General features: G+C 39.4%; 1 protein-coding gene and 1 long non-coding RNA gene across 2 annotated transcripts in view; one reads left to right on the top strand and one right to left on the bottom strand.

Annotated features, from left to right (window-relative positions):
* LOC106037293 (urea transporter 2) overlaps positions 1 to 27444 on the bottom strand; it is a 323613-nt gene that overhangs the window by 250544 nt on the left and 45625 nt on the right. The window lies entirely within an intron of this gene.
* Positions 133 to 27036, top strand: LOC136789052 (uncharacterized). The gene is made up of 4 exons (XR_010827791.1): positions 133 to 504; positions 1561 to 1624; positions 24498 to 24608; positions 26832 to 27036. It is a non-coding gene; the product is annotated as an uncharacterized lncRNA (long non-coding RNA).

Genomic DNA, 27444 nt, shown 5'->3' with positions numbered 1-27444 from the left:
ATATGTTTAGCTTTCCTGCAAAAATCTCACTGACAGTCTTGCAATAAATATATAATTTTATGGCCTATTTCTCAATCGTACTCTGCTACATAATATCATGCTACGAACTGCTAGCTACCTTGCCAATGGAAATATGTTGCTGGCAAGAAGCAAGTCTCTCCAGATCTGCTCAAGGAGTCATAACTGTAACAATATAAGAAAATAGATCCTCAGCATATTTCTTTCTGCATTTTTTCCCTCTTTCTTTCCTCTTCTCCTTTTCCCTCATTGTTCCCTCTCATTTTCTTCCCTCTCCCCTTCTCCCCCATCCCTCCCCCTTGCTCCCTCCTCCATTAGTGTTTAGAAGATTTCACAGTTTTCACCCAACCCTGGAAAGAATGTAAGTCGATGCTGCTGATTGCCTTTGAAAACATTTGGAACAAATTATCTCTACTTTTGGAATCTGAATAAAGGAATGTGAGCCTCACTGGAGAAATATGAAATACAGGGTGGGATTCACAGAAGGTCTGTAGCTTTTTTTTTTTTTCTCTTTTCTCTTTTTTTTTTAATAATAATACACTTCTTCTGTTCTTCTCTCTTTTTTATTATTATTATTATTTTTGTTATTTCACATTGGAAAATGTTTCATGTGGGAAAAGTGAAGAGTGTAGGGAAGTATTTTTTGTGAAGTGGCTTCTTCATTAACTCTTTTAGAGGTGAAAACAATGACTGGCATGAGTCAATTGTTAGCATGAAACCAAGGGGCTTGACAAAGAAATGAAGCAGACTTTGAATTCTCCCCATCTTCTTCTCCAGTGAGGGACAGTTTAGGTCACTGAGGTCTCCTTTTCCTGTCTTACACTGCTTTTAGATAACTTGCCTCAGTTTCCCTTCTTGCCAGCTGCTGCCACAGTGTGGTGCTGTGGAGTTGCCATCAGTAAAACAATAGAGATTTCCAGAGGAAAGGTGCTATGTAAATTTAGGACAAGCCACACATTTCCAGCTTCAGACTTTCCTATGTGTAGGAGTATTTGTATCCAGGATTTTATTTTGTCTCGTTGCAGAAAATGGTGCCAACCATGGAGTATACTTCCAAATCATGATATAAATGGCTCAGATTAGGTGGGAGGAATTGGGAACTAGGGCTTTTGTTTGTTTCTTCTATGTATTTGTTTTGTTTAGGGTTAAGGCTCATGTCTAGCATAAATACAAAAGACATGATAACTGGAAGATGGAAAACTTTGCACTTATTGTGGTCTCAAACTGGAAAGCAGGTCAAATGCAGAATGGTTAAAATTGTGTTGTACATTGGCTAATAATTTCAGGTTGCAGACACAACGGATAGGTCTGTAGATATGAGAACAAAAACTTGCCTTGCTGAGGACCAGTTGTCAGACCTTGTGTTGCCATGGGTGCTGACAGCCCGCAGTTTCTGCTTTTCTTAGAGAAATTTATAAACTGAGGAAGAGTTGCTTGCAGGGATCTTAACAGATAACTACACTGACCTTCTGTTTAGTTTGCAAAAAATAGCAAAGACAAATGACCAAGATATTTTCCTATTTCTCCTCTGTTTTTCTAAAGACTTTCCAGAGAAGCTCAGGCCTAACCATGCTAAAAAGCTGATGTGGCTACGAAGCACAACTTGGTAAGTGCACAACTGAATACAGAGTGTTCTGAAGATCAAATAAACCTGAAAAAATGCAGATGAAAACTAGTTTCTAAGCTTTGGACTTTTTGTTTTGTTTCCTTGACTCATAAAGCGTTGGTGAATCCTGCCCTTAAGTACTGGAGATGGTGATAGATGCCAAAGTCCTGGCAGGTTTGAATCTGTTCGCATAAACCCCGTGGGTGTGAATTTGATTCTTTCCGATGATTATTTTGGAATGATTTAGTCACATTGTTTTGACCTACTTTCCCTAGTTGCAAGCTCCATCCAAGTTGGTTATTGTTTATACAAAAGGACTGTGAAGGCTATTTTATACACTGCTATATTACCTTTGGTAATTTTCAAAAATAAGTGAAAGGAAAAAAAAAAGCAAATCAGAAAAATGTAATTTTAGGCAAAAACAGAGTGTACTGCAGGATGCAAGTCTTTGCAAACTCTGGCAAAAATCCCAATGTAAAGAAGAGGATTGAGAGAGTGTCTCTGGCAGGTTTGGGGCTGAGCATTGTGTAAGACTGCATATGAGAGAGCAACTGGGAGAGAATTCTTCGCAGGCTGAAGGAAAGAGTCTGGTTTAGAGGACAAAGTCAAAAAGGGCAGAAGGCACAACGCAGAAATTTTCTGCAGAAACAGGGATGCAGAAGTGCACCACAAACACAGCCTGTGGTCCACAGGGTTTTGTGGCAAGTCACAAATTGAAGGGTTGTGAGGTGGTCAGGAGATGAGAGAAGGTCACCTACGTGGGGCTCAGAGAACATCACTTGGCAGTCCCCTGATGGATCACAGGCAGTAAATTAATGGCAGCTGGGCCATGGGGATATATTCTGGAGACCCTCTTCTGGCTGCACTGACAGGCAGTTTGGGCTCGTCAGCGCTACCACAGTAGCAATAATAGAGATGACTGAATTTCTGCTTCCTGGAGAGAGAACGTGCCCTACAGAGCTAGGGAGAGATAGGGATCGGGAAGATCATAAACGATGGGAAAGCAACAGTTGAAGCAGGGAGTCATTAAAGAGAAGTTAATGCTGTGAGTGGGAGGTAGTCTAAGAAAATATATTAGAAGCTGAAATGTAAACTTGAAGAGCAAATTGAGCCCTCTAAGTCTGAGATTATCAAAACAGTCCGAGGAAGTGAAGTGCCATGAAGTTTTACAGAAAGCTTGACATCTACAAGCTTTTTACACCTCTGGTAATCAACCTTTTCATATCTGAGAGCTAGAAGGAGCAAGGGCTCTTCTTCCAGTGCTTGCTAATGCTGTGGAACAAAACTATCACCAAGAAAAACCCAAACCAACAGCTTGTCTCCACTGGGGAAGTTAGAAATGATCATTAATATCATCAAATTCCCACTTACAGTGGAACAAGCAGGAAAACATCTCTGTGTTAGGTCAGTTTTGAACTGAAGCACGTTAAAAATAGAAATCTGAGCGTAAATATGTCTTCAGCTTTAGATCTCCTGGACTTTAGGAAATCCACATAAGCATCCAGCCCCACTCAGCTTAAAAGCTTACAGCAATGAAATATTACCAATAAAACATCATCAATAGACTTTCATATACAGTAATTGGAATGCAAAAGGTATTTAATCTTCAGGCATAACATACATCATGGCTGAAGCCTGGAAAACTCTGAGAATAATAGCATTTATATCCCTTTGCATTTTCTGCATTTTGATTCTGTGAAAGACAAAGAAAACATTTGTGGGGAAAGTATCAATTCTGTGGCAAAGGTTAGGGATTAAACTGCTGTTCTGTAAATATGTATATATGTCTAGATGTATACTTTTTCTGAAAGGAAGCTAGTCACCCAGACATTGATTTTCCTGCAAGAAATATAATTCACTGATGCATGGTTGCTGTAATTTAACAAGCTCTATTTGTTCTTCTCATACATGAATTTTTGTATTGAAAGGATATGGTTTGCTAATAAGTTTGTGCCTATGTGCTGCAGAGAGGGAAATCTTTACCTAGAAATCTTCATCTCCACTGAATGCTACCTTTCAGCTAATGAGATTGCTGTCACCTAAATTTTCATTGTTTTAAGAGCAAGTGGCTGCCGACAGTTTCCTTTCAAGCTTGAATGATGAAAGGAAAACACCACACTGCCTCATCTGGCTAGCTTGCTGAGAGCTAATGAGCCTGAGGCTGCACCCATCTTTGCTATACAAGTGTGACCTTATGTCTGCTAATGCACAGGGAAGGAGTGAAAAATGTACTGCTAGTTCCCTCCAACAGTTCCCTGGGGACATGCTGAATGTGCCAAACAATTTAGTAAATATATATCAAGTTACTGTGTTGAAACATACTTCAATGTATTGTGACCCTGGGTATCTCAATCTAAAGATTGTATTTTATTTTTGCTTGCCTTCCCCTTCTGTGTTTGACATCTGTAAATTCCTGTTTAAAAAGATATATTTTCTTGCTAGTTTTTAAATATTGCACAAAACAGAAATTCACTTGGGGCTTACATTCATAATCATTCATAATGAACTATTTGAAAATGTTAACTTTTTAAAACTAGGTAAATATAGATTTTGTTTAAAGTTTGCTTAGTTATTAGTAACTAAAAGCACTGAGTAGCATGGAGCATGAATCTCAAAGAGATTTGCTATGCATAGGCAACAGGAAAATTTTTTGTGGCTTCCCCTTGGTGGGGAAGATCTCTTATCTCTTTGTGCTCACTTTCCATAAATATTGCTGGATATCAGCTTCATTGGATTTAAGATCAAATTTTCAGTTGCAGACTTTACACTCAAAAAAAGTAATGTTTGAAATGCAAGTTTGAAATTCCCACTGCATACTCATTATTTGCTGAAGCCACATAATAGGGAAGGAAATGTCACTGAACAGTGTATATATAAACATCCCCATGAAACTGAAATATTCACAATGAATAATATTTTTGAAGACTACAGAAGATCAAGAACTTCTTGATGAAAAAAAAAGTAGAGTAATGTTAAGTCAAATAATGTTACTTCACCAAAGAAAGTTAAAATAAACCTTAAAATCTATGTCAAGTTACTAATAATTACTCATTTTCACAGCTCTAGGACTTGTCTTCTGCTGGAATATGGTTCAAGATTTTAGACTAGCCAATGATATTTGTGACCTATGTAGCAGATTTGCTTTTATCTGACAGAGTCCTCTTGTGACTTGGATTTTTTTTCAACACCTGGAAAGCATGGCCAAGATTGGTGAATATTTTTCTTCATATAATTGTGAGACACAGTAAAAAGTGGTTAAAAGAAGAGTTTTAACCTCTGCTAGGATTCTGGCAATTCATTGCTTCTTAATATCTTGCGGTGCTCTTCTCAAACAGACATGGGATGAATTGGGCCAAGAGAACTGCACCAGAACTTTCCTGGTCAAGTCAGTTCCACACCTCCTGGTAGTGTTAGTGCCAGCAATGATAAATGCAGAGCTCCATTTCATACCTCTCCAAATGTCAGTATCACCCATTTCTTCCGTTACAAACTAAAATACAAATATTTCAAAAAATATCTGACAGGCTGGCCAAAAAGCAGAACAAAACTTTTGTGTGGTTACTCCACTAAACATACCCAGTCCACCCCTCCATGTCATGAGGATGTGCTTAACAAATTGCAGAATCACTGCCTCACTGCCTTGTCCCAGGAGACATATAATTCAGATATCTTTCTTAGGACAGAGTTGGGCAAAAAGCCCCTAAATAGGCTCTGCTCACTTCTAGCAACCTTAGTGCACGAAGAGGGTGGACCTTTTAGAGGTTTTACTTACTCTAGAAGAAATTATCAGCTGTTGACAGCAAGAACTTGTGAGGTTTGTCAGTCTATGAAATTTACAGATCTTCACACACAGAACCAGAACACACATTTTTAGATATTCCCCACTGCCCATGGCCCCCCTTAATTCGTTCTTCAGTCAAGATTTAAAGGCTTCAGGAAAACAAATTTCTACTGTTTCTTTTGAGGATCCTCTTGGCAACAGATGAGGTGCTTATCTTTTGGGAAGTCACTCCCTATAATGACAGAAAGGAGCTTTACAGAAGGCAATTCTGATCCCAAAGCAGTGACAGCACAACTGTGAAGAGGAGAGAAGAAGCTGTTTTCCCCATGGTGGGGGCAGAGGATGAAGCTCATAGCCCCACGTGGCACTCGGCTGTGTTTGCCCACCAAGGCCATGCAGTGCCTGCTGGGGTTGCCTCTGCTAGGCTGCTCTGCATGAGGCAGACGTGCTGCAGGAAGTCAGGTCTGAACACAGACCTCTTGCCCTGTGTCTCTATCTCCTTGCTTTTCAGCGAGCTGTTGTGTTTTGCTTTGTGTTTGTCAGGCTGCACTTTTTTTCCTGTACTGTTTGAACAGTGGAAGCACTGCCTTGTTGGCACCGGTGCTGTTTTCCCCTCGCATTAAGCCTGTCTGAGTTGTTATTGCATTGCAGTCGCTCAGCCTGTTTTGCTTTCTGTGGCATCAGCATTTCCCTGCAATAGCTGTTGTAGTACACTATAACCCTGTGGATGTGCTTTATAAGCCCCGAGCCTCTAATAATGGGAGCAATGTTTTCTTTTCTGTGGTCCCTGCCTTCATTGCAAATAAGTGTTAGGCCTGAAGTGTGGAAACTTATGTTTGATTTCCTTTATTTACCTCTATCCACACCTTTCTAAACTGCTACAGTAAATCCTTCGTACTAATTATTATCCTGTAAGTCACATATGCTTAGACAATGCTTAATGCACAGAGATGCAGCATGGCCCTCTTCCAAAAACTACAATCAAACCAGGACAAGATTAAGTATATTCAAAGCAAACACACCCACAATCTAATCAAGACAAAAAGAAGAAATCCTGGCACTGTTTGAGTCAATGGGAGTTTTGCCACTGACTTCAGTGAGGTTAGGATCTTACCCAAGATAAACAAGCATGAGACAAGACAAAATAAAATAGTTTAGAAGTGGGAAGGTTTGTGGATGAGTCATGGGAGAATAAGGGAAGGGATATTTACTTCCTGGGGGGAATGAAGATGAGACAAAAATGAAATATGAATATTTATTTGGCTGAGTGCAGTGTAGGAAAAGTGAGGGTTGAAGAGAATGGGATCTTTGACTCTTGATCTGGCTTTCAGTTGAAAGGTAAGAGGTGCAGGGTCCAAGAAGACACTGTGTACCCTCAGCCTTATGGTTCAGGCCACTTGTAGGAGAGAAGAAGAGGAGAGGAGCTGCTGGTTCTGAAGTGTTTACATGTTCACCTTGCTAATGTTGGGATATCCTTTAACTGTTGTGAAATGGTTCTTAAAATGATGTAAAATGTTGTTATGGGAGAGGCTCATGAGGACAATGTTAGCTTTGCTGAGGTTGCCCTCCCTCTGTGGGAGAGCTGCTCTGCTCCAGAAAGTGGTCCTCCAAGATGTCGGCTCTGATTATCTTCTGCAGGACTTGGTTGCTGCCTGTTGTTGCAATCATCAGTACAAAGTCCAGCCAGAAGCCAGTCAGTGGTGTACTCCAGGATTGCTGAGGTACCTACACTGGGGCCGATACTATTTAATATCTTCATCAAAGAACTGGACAAAGGGACACAGTACGTATCGAGAAGATACAAAACTGGGAGGCTGATACAGGAGATGGGTGTGCTACCTCTCAGAGGGACCTGGACAGCCTAAAGGAATGAGAACACAGGAATGCCATGAATCTCAACAAAGGGAAGCACCAAGTCCTGTCCCTAGGGAGGAATGTCCCATGCACCAGCACTCTGTGGGAAGATTGCCTGGAAAGCAGCTTTGCAAAGAAGGCCATGGGCATCTGTCTTTTTATCACTCTTTTTCTGAGGAAAAACAAGTTGACCATGAGCCAGCTATGTGGAAAAAAAAAAAAAAAAGCCAATAGTCCACTGGGTTGCATTAGGCAAAGCATTGCCATCGAGTTGAGGGAGGTGGTCCTTCTTTGCTCAGCACTGTTGAGACACATGTGGGGTGCTGGGTCCAGTGATAGTCTCTGAGGTACAGGAGAGAGAGGGACATGCTGAGTGAGCCCCGTGAAGGGCCACAAAGAAAAAAGGCCTGAAGCATCTCTATTACAAGGAGACTGTTCATCCTGGACAAGAGAAGGCTCAGGGGTATCTTATCAGTACATGTAAATACCTGATAGAGGAGAGTAAAGAAGACAGAGACAGATTCTTCTCAGCAGTGACAGGAAAAGAAGCAATGGGAATAAACTGAAAAACAGGAAATTCTTCCTAACGTGAGAATTCTTTTTTTTTTTTTTTTTTACTGTGGGGATGGTTGAACACTAGAAGAGGTTGTGAAGTCACCATCCTCACAGATGCTCAGAACCCATCTGGATGTGATCCTGAACGACCTGCTCTGGCTGACCCTTCTCCAGCACGGCCTTGGACTAGACGTTCTCCAGGGGTCCCTTCCAACCTCAGCTGTTCTGTGATTGTGTGTGTTCCCAACAGGATAGACAAAGAATTTTAGCCAAAGTAGTCTAAAGTTAGCCTCCGTGAGTTCCTGACATGTCTGTGTCTACGTCCCTTGTATTTGGATAAATACTGAATTCCTTTCCCTAATCCTCTCACTTCCTACAGACAGATTCTGCATCTGCAAGCTACTCAGGGACATTGCCATCCACTGCACACATTCAAACAGGAGCATCTCTAACCAGCCTGGGCCAAATTTAGTACAGCTTTACCTCAGCTGCAGTTAATAGAGGTTTCTTCATACACGTGAGTGGAAAAGAGGCTGAGTGCTAGTAAAATCGGTGTGGCTGAATCACCTTATGAAACTCAATATGCTGACAGTTTATGACACCTATAATGATGGTGGCTTCCATTAAAATGCCATTCACCAAACAGCTCTTGCCACATTGATTTACTATCCTGAGCAGAGAGCAAATGTTTGCCGTCACATATACTAGTGAATACCAACTTATTGAACTCTCTCTGTTGCAATTTCTTGTGAGACCTGAAAATGGCAAGGACGGAGAGAGAACATTTTGGCTCAGTCACAAAGAGTCACTGTCCTCAGGGCGTCTTACTGCTGCTTCAGGCAAAACTCCTCTGCTTCTCTGCGTTGCATTGAATCCCTGCTAAAGGGAGAACAGATCTGAAATCCATCTTTCCCTTTGCTGAAAGAAGCCAGCAAGGAGCACTTAAGAGAGTATAAGAAGAGAGCATGGGTAGTGCAACTTTTTCTACTTATAGTCCCATCCAGACAATAGTAATCAATAGACAGATTCTCCCTTAAATTTGTAAAATTTCCTTCAGTCTCCATATCTTGCAGCTATGAGTTCCCTTGGAACTGCAGGACAGCAGGAGCCTAGCACACCCTTGCATTACTCTTATTTCTCTTATCTGGCTACTGCAACAAACCCCAGGCATAAATAGATAAGCTTCAAAGCAGCAAGAAACTGACAAGGGGTGGAGCCCAGGTGGAGAGTGTGAGGTTTGTAATGGGTGCTTGGAAATAACATGGGTGAATCCATCCTTGCAGCAGAGGTACAGAAGAAACCCAAGGCAGCAAACTGAAGACAGGCCAAGAGGTCTAAAGACATCAGAAATCACAATAACCAATAGGTAGAGGAGAAATTTTCAATGCTTTTTCATTCTTTCAAAGTTGATCTCTTCTTAAAATGGACACAGACTTCTTTTCAGTGAGGGGAAAGACAATCTGTGGTGACACCTTGCTAATGTCTTCACCCAGAGAATTCCCAAAGAATTTTTACTTTCACAGAGACTTTACCCTGCTCCTCAAAAATCACATTCTGGGCTTTTCTTTGCTGTAAGTCTGTATCTGTTTATCTGTTATAGGAACCACAATGTGGCTATGGAACCCAGACTCATCCTAGGCCTGGAGGCCTGCCAAGGTCTCCAAATATTTTACAACTGGTATTTCATTCAAGTGATTTATTCGCCTAATCAAAAAGTAAATAATATATACAATTTCAAGACTTCAAAGATACTGTCTCCCATGGTGGGATACAAATAAAACCACAGTTTTCATAATGCTGGGGATAGCTGACAGTAGCTGTTTGGTAAAATAAGCTCAGACTGACTCACACAGAACATGTCTCCTGGAAGCAAGAACCATTAAGAAACCAGGCTAAATGACATAAATGAAACAAGATTCTGAGCTCAAATAATAAGGGTAGACAAAGGTGCTACTGTCATAAATAATAATAATAAATAAATTAGAAATGAATGGTTTAACTCAGAAAGGCTTCTCTCTGCTGCAGTGGTGTTTGGGCACAAAAACAAAGAAAGTGAATGAAAAGGCTCCCCAGTACCATAAGTAAGCCATGTTTCAAATTCAGTTGCAAGACTACCTTGAAAGGTTTTTAAGTGATAGATTCACTTGGATAAAATGAAATCAAACAAGAATTAGTGTTTCAAAATTCATTTCAAAGTGTTACACTAATAAGTTAATATTTTATATCAGGGTGAAAATTAAATGAGAATTCCACAGTCAGCAAGGCCTTGCCCCATTACCTGAAGGAACAAAGAGCAAGATCTGAAGTGTATCTTTGACTTCCACTGATTATAAACTCCATCAGAAATCAAAGATGTGGCAACCATTTTGGGCAACAACTGACGAATGTGTCCAGGATGATGTAATAAGGCAGTCTACTTAAAGCAGTGACAAAAGACAAGAAAGAGGGAAGTGGCAGATCCATTTCCAGATGAGATCCATAAGCAATAGATTAAAAAAAATAGTTATACTGGAGGGATATTTTGGAAAGTGTGAGTTGATGAAACAAGGTTGTTGTATTAACAACACTGAGCATGACATTGTGACAAGTAAGAATAGACAATCAGGAAATAAAACAAGAAAGGAGCGCAGACAGAAAAGCCTGAGCACAGCCTGAAGACTGAGAAACGCAAAAGAATGGATTTGAACTAGTCATTGAAATGGACCGGTTTAGCAAGCAGAAGAGAAACATTTTGTGAATCTTGGTGCATTTTACTGGTTACTTTGAATTACAGATGCAAACAGCTGACCTTAGAGAGCATTTCTAGTTCACCCCTCTTCTACCATCTTATTTTACTAACAATCTTTTCAGTCAGTTGAGTTAGGCTGAGTAGGAGTACATAAACATTTCCATCAAGTCTCTGAACTGAGCAACATGTTTCTGGCTGGAGAAGAGAGTTCTTTCTGGGAAGAACCAAACTGAAGCAGGGAAATGTTAGTAGGAAAACCTCTACCTCTGGCAGACCTTGTAGCCTGAAAAAAAAGCCGTATGTGCTGATGTGCAAAGCCTTCCCTCCAATGGAAAACCTACATTTTTTACCCCTACTGGGCATATGAGCACATGACAATGGTAAGATTCTCATTTGGGGTCATTCTTACTTGACAAGCTCTGACTTTAGCATAAGTTCACCTGTTGTGATAAGCAGTCAAGTTTTTGTTATAATAGATGCCACAAACAAAAGGATGACCCAAACAGCTGACACAGAAGGTGGCAATACTAAGTTGGCAAAGGCAGTGTGAGCACAGAACTTACAGCAGAAGACTGATTCATTCCCTGACAGACCAGAACAAATCTGTATCCTCAACTATGGCATCTACATCTATGTTTAGGTACTGAAAAAGCTAGGAATAATTTACCATAACTGGGAAATAGACTATTACCCTGGAATTATCTAAGCAGGATTGCTCTACTTATACAATGTTGTTTCTTTATGGTTAAGCACAGTTTCGTCTTGGTATCAATGTCTCCCCCTTGCTAGGCTTGGAAAGTCCCAGTGTGATGCAAGGGAGACAGTGGAGATAGGCTCTGGGACCTGAATGTGAAATTTATAATAAACCTCCTGGACTGGCACCAGATTAAGCCAATATCTGCCGTTACTATGTCATATGGATGTATTTGCTTAGCACTTCCATATTGTGATGCAAAAAGAGAGCAAAGCCACTTCATATGACGATCAGTAACTGCCTATGCTGTGTTAACCTGGTTGATTGCAGATTGTGGACACCCATGAGGTAATTTTGTGGCTCTGTGTATAGATACATAAGCCTGTACAGTTGAAAAAGAGATTTTAAAAGAGCAGAACAGAGCCAAAAGTTTGACACAAAAAAACCAGTCTTGCTGCATCCCATCCTGCCTCATGCTGCAGTGACATTTTCCTTTAGGAGACCACTCAAACACATACCAGCTGCTAATCTGTCTACTGTCCAAAGATGGGCCGATTTACCAGTCTCTGGTACCTTGTATAATCATTCACACCTGTGAAAGGTCACTGTAAAAATAAGCCGCATCAGAGATGTGCTGTTTAACACCCACTGTGTACAGATGTAAATGGCCAGCCACTGTGGAAAGCAACTGAGAAGGGATTCAATATGCTACGCTAATTAAAAGTCTGACCAGACATAACTAGAGGAAAACCAGAGAAAAAAGAAGACTCAGTTTCTTATTTATTCAGTAGTCATCTGGATGCAGATGACTTTGGGGATTGTAACGCGTATTTACACTTTCTCTAACACCAGAAATAAACACAGCAACATCAACAAAACTTACTGTAATTACTAGTGACTTTATCATCTATATCAGAAATACGTTTCTGTACAGAACCTCATGAGTCACAAAGACTTTTGCCACTACGTCAAACAACATCTTAAATAATTGATATTCCCAGTAGTGCCAATGTGAAGGTTGTAGCAAGAAATTGTTGTTCAGATAGTTTGAAAACTTAACTGAAAAAAGATGTGTTCACAAAACATCAGATTGTACCTGATCACTCCAATAGCTTCCTGATAGAAAGATAACTGGTCTTCTAGACAAAAGAGATATGAAAAGCCTAATTTATTTGGATGCTCTTACAGTATTTGATAAAATGTTACCCGAGGCACATTCTAGATACTTGGTGAAGATGGAGAATTGTAGAGAAATCACTGGGTGGGAGAGGTAGTGGCTAACGAGGAGACAGCAAGGAGGAGACACTGAAAAACATATTATTATTCTGCAGGGACAAAATGGTCCTGGACCACGCTGTTTTCCTGCTCATGCTGGCAGAGGGCACCATCTTTCCTCACTTGGTACAGAAGAACATCAGAAAGTGGTGCAGATATTGCATGTGGCATGACCTTGGAGACTTGCTTAAGAAAAATACCATGTAACAGCGCAGTGCAAAATCATGAATCCCGAGGGCAAGTATCTCAATATTTTCATATTCTGATAATTGGAGTGTTCATCCTTTGGAACAATTGAGAAGGAGATTACCTAGAGGCAGTAGATGGTGGCACAGGCAGCAGTTGTAGATAGACAAACATGGTCTAATAATTTGCAAAAGCGGGAAAGAAAGAAAGACCACTGGAAGTGGCACTGGTGAGGAAGTCCTCTGTAGAAATGTTCAAGAGAGATATACCAATTTTGCAAGAAGTTATAGCATAAGACAAAGGAATTCTTGCAAATGTAAGGCAAGAACTAACCATTTTTGAGATGCTTCTCTTTACGAAGTAATGGGAAGTTTAATAAGATTATGCAGCAGATTATATGAGATACCTGTAGTTGTCAGGTCTGAACTCAGTGGTCCAGATCTGTGGCATGCAAAAATGTCAATTTTCAAGTTACTTGCAGACCTTTTTGCCTGTTATTTCTCATGCAAATGACATTTTTTGAGTTTAGGTAGCCTCCTTTTTCTTCCTAATGCTTACCCACAGCCTGCTTCACTTTAGCAGGCTAAGAGATTAAACTGTTGGAGCATTCATCTGTTGTGGTAGGCTGAAACCCAGGTGCTCACACCCACACTGCACAGTGGAGTATGACAGCACCCGAGAAGCCACCTCAAGGCAGAGTGGCACCTTCCTCTTCAGCATGACTTATTGTTGTGCCATCAGCTGCTAACACAACCTGATGGCTTCTGGGCTGGAGCTGGTTCACATCTGAGGAGCCTGAAGAATCTGCCTATTCGGTTAACCCTCTCCACAACTGTTGCTTTTCATTTAGGAGTGAACTAACTGAAGACACTCTTGTGCTAAGGGCCATGAAAATACTTGCTCAAAGAAAATGCAGTGAAAGCCAAAGAGGCTCAAATGTTTGTAACAGCCAAATTCATACCTTCTTGGGAGCTCTGTCATCAAATATAAAGAATTTGTGATATGCACATTTTTAATCATTTATCAATTGAAGTTAATTCATCATAGCTTCCCAGAGAAAAAGTAATGTACAGGGTGTACATGAATTCCCCCTATTTAAATATCAAACCAGAAACTACCAAAGGGGCAGAGGGATAACAATCACACAGAAAAAGTAGAGAGGATTCAGCATAAAAGGAGCATTTAGCAATTCAGCCTATTACATCCTAACCTCCATCAATGATTCTGCAGAATCAAATTTTATCTGTCCGAAATCTGCTCCAATTTTTCTTTGATTCTCTTGCAATCAGTATTTCTCTGTTCCTGTTAGTCTAGAAAATGTTGGTCTGTTCTGCAAATGTTGTTTGTACTTCCAAATATCAGAATATCTTCTTTTTTAACTGCAGCGAATTCCTCCACCTTGGAATTTCAGCTTATTTCACAATCTGGCTGCCTATAGACAATTACACAATGAACTGGCTCTTTCAACCAGCCTGATTATAAGCAGAGAGAGACTGCTTTAAAAAAAATTAAAAAATAAATTACTTCATTTTAATCTCTTTGCAGAATTACAGATTAATGTAAGATCAGTCAAGATAAGAGGACTGAGACATGAGAGACCAGGTGCTAAACTTTCTCATAATTTCAAACTCTTTAGACAAAGTAGTTTTGAATTCACTCCTTATTTTCCAGATCATCAGCTTTAATTATAAACTCTTCATCATTACAGCCTATGACCAGCATGAAATGTTAACAACTCTGGAAGCTTTTTAGTCCAATACATAAACCTCCATGCCTACAGGGTTCAGAAGGAAAGCTTTTTTAACCTTTTGTGTCCATGTTGGCTACCAGCTCCTGAAACAGTGCTCTGGAAAGTGTTTTGAGATCTCTGAATGAAAAGAAATGTCTTTCTCAAATCCAGTAAATATACAAAACCTGTAAGGCCATTCATGGTTTATTTGAAATGCATCTGCATATTTGAAATGCTTCCTCTGCTATTTTCTGTTAGAGAAACCATGCACCTTGAGAAGTAACGAAGACATTTCACTGGTCAGAAGGCAACACTGTTAGTGAACATACTGAAGCCTGATCACATAAACAGGGAAGAGGATAGAAATTTTCATGAGTTGTTTGAACCCATCAACACAGAATGTGAGATGGTAGTTTATCAGGCCAAAATGGCCAGTTCAACCAGATTAGCAAGGTTTCTATGATCAGTCATCTTTATTCTGAGAAATATTTTTTTCTGTATGAAGGCTTGTGAAATTAGAATGCTCTATAAGAATAGTCCTCATTAGAAATGTGAAGAATGTTAATTTATGTAGGGCTTCTTTGCAGCCATTATGTCCAGGAGTGCAATTTAAATCGGCTGAAAATATCACTGTTAAGAAATACCAGCTTTAGTAAAGATAGAAACATTGAGCAGGAGTCTTGATTAGAATAACAGTTTTGGATCTGGGCTCAAGAAAGTTAGAATGAGTTTTTTTTTCATTTTAGAAATAGCAATTTTTGTCCAAATCTATTACTTTGATCCACGTTTGCAGTGCAGGGATTAGGTTAACTTCCCCAAGCGTAACTCTAAGCAACAGGAGTGGTCTTCCATCACCTCACGGCCAAGGGCTGGGATATTTACCTATGCTGAGAAAAGTCCAACTCAATTTCCTTTTCTGTTGCTGACAACCTGAACTTGTGTATCCCAGGTCAGTGAATTAATTATGATGCTCTGCAGGTTGCCTAGTGGTGAGACACTTGGTCCCTCCTCCACACTCTACAGCTTTCTGCTGCGGGTGCTGTTTCATGTTGTATAAATAGTTAATCACGGGCACTGAGACTGGTGCAGGAGCACTCCGGCTTGCAGACAGCATTGAACTGCCAGGGCACGGAGTCATTCAGCTTCTCCCTGGCTCAGTTCATCTATTGAAATACAGCACAAAGGTTTCAGCAGAAGAGACGATGAAAGGCCACCCCTCCGCATGGCCCATAACCTCTGATTAGGACATTCACTGAAAATGTAGTTGTTCATCCAAATCCATGCTTTGAACTTTTCCCCTGTCTTTTCAGAAGTCTCCCACATTCTCTGTTTTCCACCTCTTATGGGAAAACAATGAGGTGGACAGAGCCTACAATGCTGTAGGCTTTAGAAATGCTTAAATTGTGCAGGAATGACACAGAAAATAAAATGAGTGCATAGTGTGGTTTGTTCTATCCCACTGAAAGGTGATCCCCCTGGGGTTAGATGGGTTGTCATTGCACAGCCATGCAGACCAGTCCAGTGTGGAACAAACACATCATGTCATAGGATCCCACCGTCATTTTGTAAAGTGGATGTATGCTGCCAGTGCTCTGCAAATTGATTCTGACAAGAAGGATAATAATAACACACCATCCACTAGACCATCTGCTCCTTCTTAACAAAAATATCTTAATCAACTATTAGAGATATTTAATATGCATCACAGCAAGAATTATTTGTGGATATTGTACTGTAGCTGAAACTAAATGCAAAGAACAGACACCCGTAGTTTAAGCTGGTGTGGAGCTATGTAGCAGAGTCATTATATCTGTGCTGACTTGTGCTGGTTGAGCATACGGCCCATCATATTTAGAAACACAGTATTAAGAGTGGTTATGCTCTGAAACTTAATAAAATTACAAATCAGAATATCTCTAGTGAAATTAATGATCCAAAATATTACAGTCAAGCAGAAGTCAGCCTTGTCTTGAATTTTGAAGGTCATTTGTAGCCATAAAAAATACAGTTTTATGCTTTAGAGCTTTAGAACAATAATAAGACTAAGGGGACATTTAGCTGTGAGGGGGGGGAAAGAGTCATCTCCTCCCATATTGCAATTAATTTGCTGAAAAATCTTTTAATTGTATATCTCTATAGACTTATTAAACATGAACAAACAAACAAACAGTCAAAACCCCACCCTAGTGACATTCAAAATAAGCTGGTTCTTCTGGTTGTGCAGAAGAGGGTATTAAAAAAATACACTGTGGAGAAAGTAGCTCAGCTCTGGCACAAGATGTTGTCAACCTGACATCCTTGTTGCCCCCTGCAAACCCAGAAGAGAAACTGGACAAATGATGGATTTAGCAAACAATCAATAAGAAAAGAGAAAATAGCTTGAGCGAAGCCAAAGTAAAGTACTTTGACTTAGTGGAATGGGGGAAAACAAACAATCAAACAAATGAACAAACTACATCCCCAGGTAAAAAAAATATTTTGGGTAAAAATATTTATTCAGATTCAAGGCAGTTTTTATAATTTAAGAAAAAAAAAATGCTATTTTCCCTTTCCCTAATTGCATCAGCACCTTAACACAAAAAGTGGCAGTATTTCTGAAAGACTGATTTTAATTAAAAAAAATAAATCATAATTTTAAAAGTATATGTCCCATTTTGCAGCTATGGACACTTTTTATTATTATTTTTTTAACTTAAAAATAAGTCTTCATTGTCTCTTACCAAAAGCATGTGTTGTACTGAACCAAATTTTAGATAACTATTTATCTCACAGAAATATTGTATTCAGCTCTACCAAAGATCAACAGAGGGTGGAGATATTACTAAGTCTCTAGAAAGAAGAAGAAAGAAAAATGAAGCATGAAGTATTGAGAAAAAGAAATTACTCTAAATGAGAGAAGAAATCTGTTGCTTGGAGGAGGAGAATAAATATGAATTAAATAATAGCAGATCACACTGTTCTTGGCCAAAAATATTTGATCAGGTTTGACAAACTGATCATAAATTAAAAATCCCTGCATTACAATTGCCATAATCGTTGGTCCAAGCCATACATGGCAAGCATTAAACATTCCCTCATGTGCCTGACTTTCCTCATGTAATGTGGGAGTAATGAGTGCTCCCTTAATACCTTGAGAATTTAGACATATGTACAGAACAGGGTGAAATCCTGATCTAACTAAAATCCACTGCAGAATTTCCTTCAGTTGTAGTTTATTCTCTATAATTCTTTCATTTTTTTTTCTCTTGTTTCCTTTTAGCTATAAGAATGACATTTTGGGAACAAAAAATCAGAGGATGTATGTTTGCTGTTTGTGGCAACTCTATGATACAGTCATATTTCCCATCTTCTTTAGATCAGACCTTGTAGAAAAACAGGGACAGATCTTTCTCCCAGAGACCTTACAAGTCCTACCAACAGAACCATCACTAGAGAAAGGGAGATATTTGATCTTTAGTTCCTGAACACTGTGGCTGACCTGCTCTCTTCTGGAAGTGAGTTCAGGTTTAGGCATTTGCCAAGAAAACATTCTCCCTGGCCCACACAAGTGTGACTTTCCACTAGACAAAGCAATATTTTTTTTCTTCTTTTTTTTTCCCTCCCTTTCTCTCTGTCTTTCCAATGGAAAGAACATTAGTAGAATTAAATTTTAAAAGGGGGAACATTAACGAAAAAGAAAATGGTAAAACTTAATCAATACATGGTACTGCTGTAGCTGACCTGTGCTGAAAGATCATTTTGAATTTTTCAGTCCATGAAACTATCCCTAGATTGACTTTTTATCTTCATTTTTTGCAGGGAAAAGTGCTTTCATATTCACATTTGCATGAGAGAGGAAAATTGTTTTCCATGCAGCTATATACTTCAGGTTGACAGCTGCATTTTTCATGAATGTGATCACTCAAGCTGAGCTAGTCACTCAAGCAGCTTGAGCTGATCCCATGCAGGGCTTTGGAAATGTCCAAAGCTACCTTGAAATTGTCCTGAAGAGCGGAGCTCCAGGACAATATACACTTTGGGGCTGTGTTGCCGTGAAGATCTTTTTCTCTCTTCTAACTCCAAGGAAGCTTTGGATGTCTAAATTTATTTTTCATGCAAGTAATAAGAGAGAATTCATGAAATCCAAAGAGTTAATGGAATATTGCACTGTTGGTACATTAGAAGGCAAGACTGGATTCTGCTTCTTTGGTGGGATATAGTTGCTTACTGCCCTGATTTTTACAAGTGTAGAAGTCAGAATGAAAACTGCCTTAGAGCTGTGGAAAAATGAGCTATAACCTCACATCAATTCAAGTCTGAAGGCAAGGCTGATGCTAGAATTTCCATCTTTACAGAACAGGCATCATTTTCCCAAGGGTCCTGTTCTAAGAGCTCAGTTTTAATGCTTGCCCATCTACTTGAGGTATGAAGGAACCCACAGAAAACCACTGATTTTAAAATGAGTAATTTAGAAACAACCAATCAAACAAAAAACATTGCCTTGTTGAGTCAGTGACACACAAGAGGCCGTCAAGAGAAAAATTGCATTGACAAAAAAAATAAGGGAGGATCTCTCTGCTGAAAGGGGAAACTTGCTTTCCCTAGAGATACATTCTGGTGGAGGTCATATCTGCATCCCTTCATCACAGTGTCTGCATAATTAATGCTTCAGCTTGGGGTTTTCTGATGTGCAGAAACAAACCCCAAAATCTCGTGCATCCTGTGAAGCTCAAGGCAAGAAACAGGAGTCAGTTGTAGAGTTGCAAGGCATTATAAGTAACCTACATGTGTAACTTGCTCTCTCTCAAATACCTCATCAATCTGGAGGCTACAATGCCCATATGTCTCTTCTGCCAATTCGTTTTAACTGTCAAAGAGGTTGTTTTCAAAGGACTCAAGTGACAGCTCAGAAATCCATCTTAGTGGATTGGCAGGGCCTGGGAACAGTGTCTCTGAACTGTACAGAGGTCAGTCATTCAATTTCATACCGGTTCACATGATTTATACTTTCTCCAGCTCTCAATTCAGAACAGCCTGTGCCTTCTCTGCTAGTCAGGTTATAATGCCTGTCTAGGGATTGCTCCCTCCTGTATCGCTTGTACAATTACAGAGCACAATGCTGGTGATAAAGTAGATCAATACAATGTTATTATTCTTATATCAAAAGGAGCAACATATAGGTGTCCTGTGAACGCAAAATCTGACAAAAAGACTTGTCTTGCCAAACGTTCACTGGACCCCACTCTGTCTGGTGATTTGAGCTGCATTTTTGGGCACAGGTATAGCAAAATCAGCTCTCAGCCCTTGGTAAAGGCAAAAAAAGACACGTGGTAAGAGGTAGAAGAGAGAAGGAAGGAATCCACAAGGAACTTCTCTAGTGAGCAATATGAATACTTAATAACACTAAAAACTCAGGATGTTCTAGTATGTTTATTTTTGGGGATAAAGAAAGCAACTTTTGGATAGGCAGGGGAATTTGTCTGCCGAGCTCCCACAATTTCAATGGAAGCAGCTGAGATTTCTGGGTTCCCAGTCCTGCCTCACTCCACACAATGTGACACCTGTCACCCATTAATTTCTTCACCTGTACAGGGTCCTCAGTCCTAGGAACAGTCAGGAGAATTCAAAGGTAGTCTACAAAGTTGCCCTGAAAATATAATCAGAACAAATACATTGTCTAGGACTTGCTGAGAAACTTGCATTTGTGATCAACAGAACGATTCCATCTCACAAATTCTCTGACATTTGGCAAATAGTACAGAAAGAAAGGAGAAGTACTCTCTCTCTCTCTCTCTCCCTATCTTTTTTTTTATCCTGTTGCCTTTTTGTTAATCCCATTCACCATGACTTGGTGTGTTGGGATAGCTGAAGTCCTGAGGACAACCCCATGCATCCTGTACTAATTCTTGTGAAATAGAGAAATAGAGAACCAGACTGGAAATACCTTACCAGTACCATCACTGTAAACCTCATGGAACTTCTGCCTTGCTGTGCCATACATAATTGGAGCTTTGGTAGCATCAGCCTTTTGGCGTGAGTCCCTATGTTGAGCTATTATTCTCTGCCTTCAATCCAGACTGATAGAAAGCTTCATGCCTTGGCAAAGATGTCTAAGCTATCTATATATCTATGCTGTTTTTATGACTTGGAAGACAAAACTGTTTTCCGTCTAGGTTATTTGCCTTTGAGAAACTTGCAAAATAAAAGGCAGCAATGTAAGTGCAACCAATATTTTGAAGTTCACTTTCTCCAGTTGATTTCATGAGCAACTCCCTGTTCTATTAATGGGAGACTTTTCTTTGCATCAGGGTAACTCACCCTGTTTTCTGATACTGATGGAAGTGGAGAATCCAAGAATATCAAAATACCTTCACTAAAGTTTTGTAAAAGACCTGTAAGTGTTTTTAGCAGATCAAGAAAGTATAAACCAGCCCAAGCAGTATTTGCTTTGTGACACAGCAAAGTCACATGCATACTACTAAATGCAGAGGTGGTTGTTATTATTATTATTATTATTAATTATTAATTATTATTACTTCCCCATTACATCCAACTAACTATTCTTCACAGTTGAGTATTGTGACACTGGAGAAAGAATGAAGACTAGGGTCTTTTACTCCTATTTCCTCTCTCTCACATGGATATGCTATCGGCAGAATATTTCAAGCAGCCCCTGCACCAAAAAGTGGTGTTTAGGGTAAATTGTCATTTGAGATCATGTCATGGTGGCTGGCTGGGGTGTTGAGAAGTGAGTCCTGCCTTCGTGGATTCACACAGTCCTTGTGTATCCTCCAAATTCATTAACTGTGACAATATCAGCAGTCAGCAAATGCCACCATGAGTTTATTACATTTATGAAGGGCCAAAATAATTTTCTTCTCTTTCCAAAAATTTCTTTTTCCCACTTGTAGGTGGTCCATTATAGCTTTACATGTGTTCTAGCAATCCAAGTACATCTGTAAAAGGTTTGTTTGGAAATGGAGGAAAGGAAAAGCCAGAAAAAACAAATACTTTTCAGTAAAGTCAATGACATTTCAGGATACTCCATGTCTCATCACAGCCTCCTGAACTTTCTTCAAAGGGGTTTAGCAGATTAGCCACCCCACACCAGAATGTATCCCAGCATAAAGAAACATCCCTGAAAACAAACTTTATTCCTGTACACAATGCCAGGTCTAAGGCGGCAGGTAGGAAATGACCAAGTGCTGTTGGTTCTGCTGTGTGCAGTTCTGTTTCTGAAGACATTAAGTCCAAGACAAAGAACAAAGTTGAGCTGGGCAGCATCCCATTTTGCTCGGAGACTTCACCCTATGCCAAGCATACTGATGTCTGGCCATCTGAGGTGCTAAGAGTTTACTGAAAGACAAAATAATAAATCTAGTGAGATATGCCTAATATGCCATTTCATATACTACCTAGCCAGTGTGGTCAGTAAAATATGAAAGAGACTTCTTTCTTCCCGGTTCATGTATTCTCAGTGGAGGAGTTCAATATAAAAGGATGCTACCTACACAGATCTACATACAGGTGGTATATGACTTATTTCTCAACAGCAAATGAATTCTGTATTTCCCACACATTTCAGCTGGCCAGGCAGCTCTCATAATGCATGCAGGTATGGGAAGTGGTACAAGTGATGCCTGCTTGTTTTCCTGCATTCCCAGCACAGCATGCCCCATTTGCAGGGACGGCTCTGTGGCATGTTAAAGGCAACGTGCAATCCTTTCACCAAAATGCCACAGGAGACAAAATCCTTTTGTCTCATAGAAGAAATGAAAGGGTGCTCCACTGTCTTTTGTAAATGGCAGCCTCCCATCAAAAGTAGAGACTGTGGACAGCCCAGAAGACACTGCTCACTTTGTGCTTCTCAGCATCGTTAGAATGAAGGCAATGGAGCCAATTTACTTCTTTTGATGATCCTCAACTTAAAGCAGAAGAAGCAAATCCAAAACTATGTTTGATTCAAATTTATGAGTTATTCATGCTGAGAGGCATTTCCTCCTCAAAATTTGAGACAGAAATCCACAGCAAACAGCCACACAGTAGAATGAAATATATAGAGTAGGATTATTCAGCAGCTGTCAATTCCACTTTTGTTTATGGAACCAATATCTTACAGGAATTACCCCAAATCCACCGAGTTCATGATTATTATTAATGGCATTAAGCACTGTGTACTGTACATTGTAGATTGTAAAACTGGCACTGTGCCAACCAGTTACCTATTGGAACACTCATTAGAAAACAAGATTAATTCACTTCCTTGGAAAAGAGCTCAGCCAAGTGAGTTTTCAGACAGCAGAATGAAAAATAAATGGATCACATTAAATAAAATGTTCCTGTTTGCACAAAGCACGCATCCTTCTGGATTCCTGCAACTGAAAACGAAGGAAAATGTGGCTTGGGGTTCAGCCTGTTTTGGGAGGGAGCCCACAAACTGTCACAAAAACGCTACATCACAGCAAAGCTCCAGTGTCTTATTTTTTTCTCTCTTTTAGCTATTTCATAGATTTCATGTTCATGAAAGGAGATTAAAGATGCAGACAAAAGACTGTCTTAAAAACCTGAATCCCACAGAAGGCATAGAAAATTAAACCACTTGTTATTTCTCTCTCCACTTCTCCCCAAACCTATGGAGTCTGGCTCATGACTTTTAAAGGTTTGAGGTCAGGGGGACTGAATAGTATGTGGATAGGCAGAAACTGAGTTCACACAAGGCTCACATGGAAACCAGTACCAGAAACAAGAGTACTTGATAGTGCTTCAGGGTATTGTTGGCTCTTATGGGGGAAGAGACTTTTGTGTGTGATGGTCTGGTCTCCCCTTCTCTACTCAGCCAGTGCCAACCACCAGTTTTATATTGTTGTTTTCCAGAAAAATCAATCAATCAGTTACAATAAATGCCAATGACATGATGCAGTCTCTCTACCCCATCCAGCTGGGATCACTCTACTTGAAATACCATTCTTGCAGTCAAGTGCTGAATATCTCAGAGAAAGAGGTTTAAGCAAAGCAGGTGGCCTAAAAACCCACACAATATGTATTCTGGTTTACCTAATGGGCATCAACTCATTAAGCAGTGGTAACTTGTAGAGGGGACCTCAGTTTCATTGCTTTTGTACTTCTAGCATCCCTCTGCCTCTGATGGCTATCCAGTCTACCTCTGCATGTGGGAATCATGTTCTCATAGGTGCTTTTGCAAAGTGCCTTGCTCCCTGCTGGTGACTTGGTCTGTAATAAATGATGACCTTTAGACCAGCAGAATCATCTGTGCAGCCACAGATTAATTTCCATTAATATTAAATAATGTGTACAAAAGCAAAAGGGAGCGTGCATATAATCTCTTTCTTTCTTACATACTTTCCATTCTTTTTCTTTCTTTTTCTTTCTTTCTTTCTTTCTTTCTTTCTTTCTTTCTTTCTTTCTTTCTTTCTTTCTTTCTTTCTTTCTTTCTTTCTTTCTTTCTTTCTTTCTTTCTTTCTTTCTTTTTTCCCTCCCTCCCTCCCTCCCTCCCTTCCTTCCTTCCTTCCTTTCTTTCTTTCTTTCTTTCTCTTTCTTTCTTTCTTTCTTTCTTTCTTTCTTTCTTTCTTTCTTTCTTTCTTTCTTTCTTTCTTTCTTTCTTTCTTTCTTTCTTTTCCATTTTCTTTCCTTTTTCTTTCTTTTTTTTTCTTTTATTCTCTTTTCTTTCTTTCTCTCTCTCTCTTTTTTTTTTTTTTTAATTTTTATTTTATTTTCCAGAAGGTTAAATTTATATACATGGTGTGGAATCTCTACGGTTTTCACTTATCTGCTACAGAGCTTGAACTTTAGTCTTTTGGTCCAAAGGGAGAAAAATCAATAGTATCATACTGATACACAAGAAACTTTATTAAAGTAGCCATGGGCATCTCCGCAACCTTACCCTATCAAGCTGGCTTGCTAATTGGTTTGCAGCAGTGTGGCTGCCATGAAAATTACCCTGGTCTGTCTTGTGAAAATCTGGCTCTATCAGCATCAAGAACACAAACAGCCAGGGAAGCGGTCAAAGGTCGCTTCCTAGTTGTTGGGAACGGAAAATGAAGCTTGTTAACATTCTGCTGCTGCTTCTTCTAGGGAGAAAAAACCACATCAGTGCTGCAGGAAGCTGTCCTCTGGAGGATTGAACAAAGATGATCAAGCTTCTCTCTGCTCACTTCCACTCACCCATCAGGATTTCATTGACGGGTAAGCCTGAAAAAACCTGCCAGAAGTGTCATTTCACACCCGCCTGAAGTCTTTAGTTTGGAGTGCTTCCCTTATTCATCCATCACAACATAGTCTCTCTGCCTTTTACACATTGTCTCTGCTCTTTGCAGCACCCTGGTTTGTAGCTATGCTAAAGCAAACCCAAATTCAAAATGGCCTAAAAAATCACTGGTGTATCCAGGCAAGAATTAATTAAAATTTTGCAAGAAATGCCAATTATAGATACGAGAGTGAGACAATCACAATTTCCAAATCCTCCCCGACACTGTTCTGCAATTCAGAAAACAAGAAAGGCTTTGGCTAGCTGCATGAGTTTGCATTTACATCTTCAAGGCAAAAATGTGACTTGAAGGAGCATGTTGCCAGAGTGAACCAATACCAGCAAGAAGCTGTAACAGATCGTAAAACATCTGTGTAAGAAGCCTGCACTGCTGAATAGATGCAGAGTCCATCAGGTATGTTACCTATGCTGCACAGAGAACAGGAAAGGATCATCAGATGTCTTAGGAAGGACCTGAGGGTTCTCTGAAAAGCATGGAGAAGTCATGGAGCCCTTGTTGGGGGCTCAACAGGGTTGTGCTCTTCTCTCTTCCTGGCCAGCTCTGCTCCAGAAAGTGAACTGGTTCCTCTGAACTGGCTGGTGGCCACGAGGAGGGGAACTGAATAAGGGAATTGTTTTTCACAGGTCCAGCTACCTCTTTAAAAGAACACAAAATCTATAGAGACATTCAGAGAAATTTTAGCTAGCCATCCCTTGAACACAGGACAGAATAATTACAGATGTAGGTAAATAACCAAATTAGCACTGGGATACTCCCTGAAGTATTGCCTTCTATCAGTTTTTGACAGGATCTGTGGTGGAGAAAAAAAAAAAAAAAGCCTAACATTTGTTCAATCCATCTGAAAGGTTGAATGCACGGTAGAGGATGTTCAAACCCACCTTTTTGTTTTTCAAAGTCTTTAATTCAGGATGTCACCCAAAAAATAAAAGCATCAGGTTTGTCTGGTAATAATGACCAGGAGCTTCAGCAGCCAAGCTCTGCATAAGCAATGAGTATGGTGTTGTCCTTGTCTCTAAGAAACTGAGATCTAAGTAGTTTTCTGCTACATATTCAGACTTCCATAATGAATACTTTGTTAAGACCAGCCACAACTCAAATGCAAACTGTTGTCCAGAGAATAAAGTGTGTCCAATACAACTTCAAACACACAGAAAGTAAGTACAGTTTACAGTCACTCTTGGGCCTCTTCAATCTCCTGCCCATCTTATCTTTGATGGAGCCTCTCCATAGCCTGGAGGCTTTTTTTTTTTTTTTTTTTTTCTGTGTGTGTAGGCACCATGGAGTGCTAGGATCTTCCTCCTGGGGCAACAGATTTGGAGCTGGCCATTCATAACATCTCCCTATAATCCACACAGCAGTTCTCAAGTAAGAGGTTAAACTGCCTTTAGGGCTGATGCGTGGCCGCCTTATACCAAAAGACATAGCTCATGGTTTTACACTGAGCTAACTGTTTGCATTGAAATAGGGCCCTGAAGACTAACTCAAAAAATTCTGCCTGTGTTATTGCTGTTGCTGAAAAAATAAGGTAAACAATTTGTCACAGAAAGCATATGGAGAAATCATAGAAGGAATAATGCCAAAATTGCACCTTTTTTATTCACAGTTTATTATGAAGATAATTGTAATTTATCCAGCCAGCTCCCTAGGGATGTTTTCAACTTTTCCATATTGTGATGGAAGGAAGTTAATTAGGGATCAGTCATGCAAAATCTTCCATCTTGGCCACTGTGAAATATTAAGCTTATAACGGGTCAATAGATTAGGGGGAAAAAAGCTAAGAAGCTGTGAAATTTGGCTTCATGAATTAATTTTGAAAGAAATATAGGATTTCAGCATGAAGTTTGATGTATAATCTTTTTCCTTAATACAAGAGTCTCATCTGCTTGTCCTGTTATTTATTTTTTTTCCATTAGACTACTCACACCAATAGATCATCCCACATTTTCAAAAAGAAGAAGATTTTCTGTCATCATTAAAAAAAATAATAAATCTGTTTCTAAGGAGAAAAGCTGATTTTATTTTTATTTTATTTTATTTTATTTTATTTTATTTATTTTATTTTATTTTATTATTTTATTTTATTTTATTTTATTTATTTCATTTCATTTCATTTCATTTCATTTTATTTATTTTTTTTCAGGTGAAATGGAGGACACTGGACAGGAAAACAAATTGATTCAGAAAGCAATTGAACTTTATGAATAACTCAAATCTCTTCAAACTGGTGATGATTTGCAATAGATCGTTGTTATGCTACCAGTATATGCTAAAATGTCTCTCCCTCCACCTCACACACAGATGTACACACTTTAAATACAATATTAAAGATACCTTTGACTAGTAGGGATCCTGTCAAAGTATGCTAATCAAATCCAGCTTTGATTTCATGCTTACTTTTCTGCTCATCCCAATTGTAAAGCTAAGCTGTAATTAATACATAAGAGGTTGGTGATTATACAGTATTAGGCTGAACATATAGAGTGAACATACAGCATTAGATTGTGTTTCAATAGATCAGACACTGCAAAGAAATAAGATCAGCTCACAAGGTCTGGTATTAGCAGACCGCTAACTTATCTTGGTGACAATCTTGAGCACTTGCATTGATCTCCTGCTACCAGTGATGTCTCTTGCATGTTCACATATGGATGTTTATACCTGCATGGGAGACTAAATAAGTAATCTTTCCCTTTTAATTTTTTTTTTTTTGGAAATTGAATTTTAAGCCATGTCACACAGTGAACTATTATTAT

This window comes from Anser cygnoides, chromosome Z (assembly GCF_040182565.1).
Source record: "Anser cygnoides isolate HZ-2024a breed goose chromosome Z, Taihu_goose_T2T_genome, whole genome shotgun sequence".
Classification (NCBI taxonomy): domain Eukaryota; kingdom Metazoa; phylum Chordata; class Aves; order Anseriformes; family Anatidae; genus Anser; species Anser cygnoides.
This window is presented reverse-complemented; position numbering and strand designations above follow the sequence as displayed.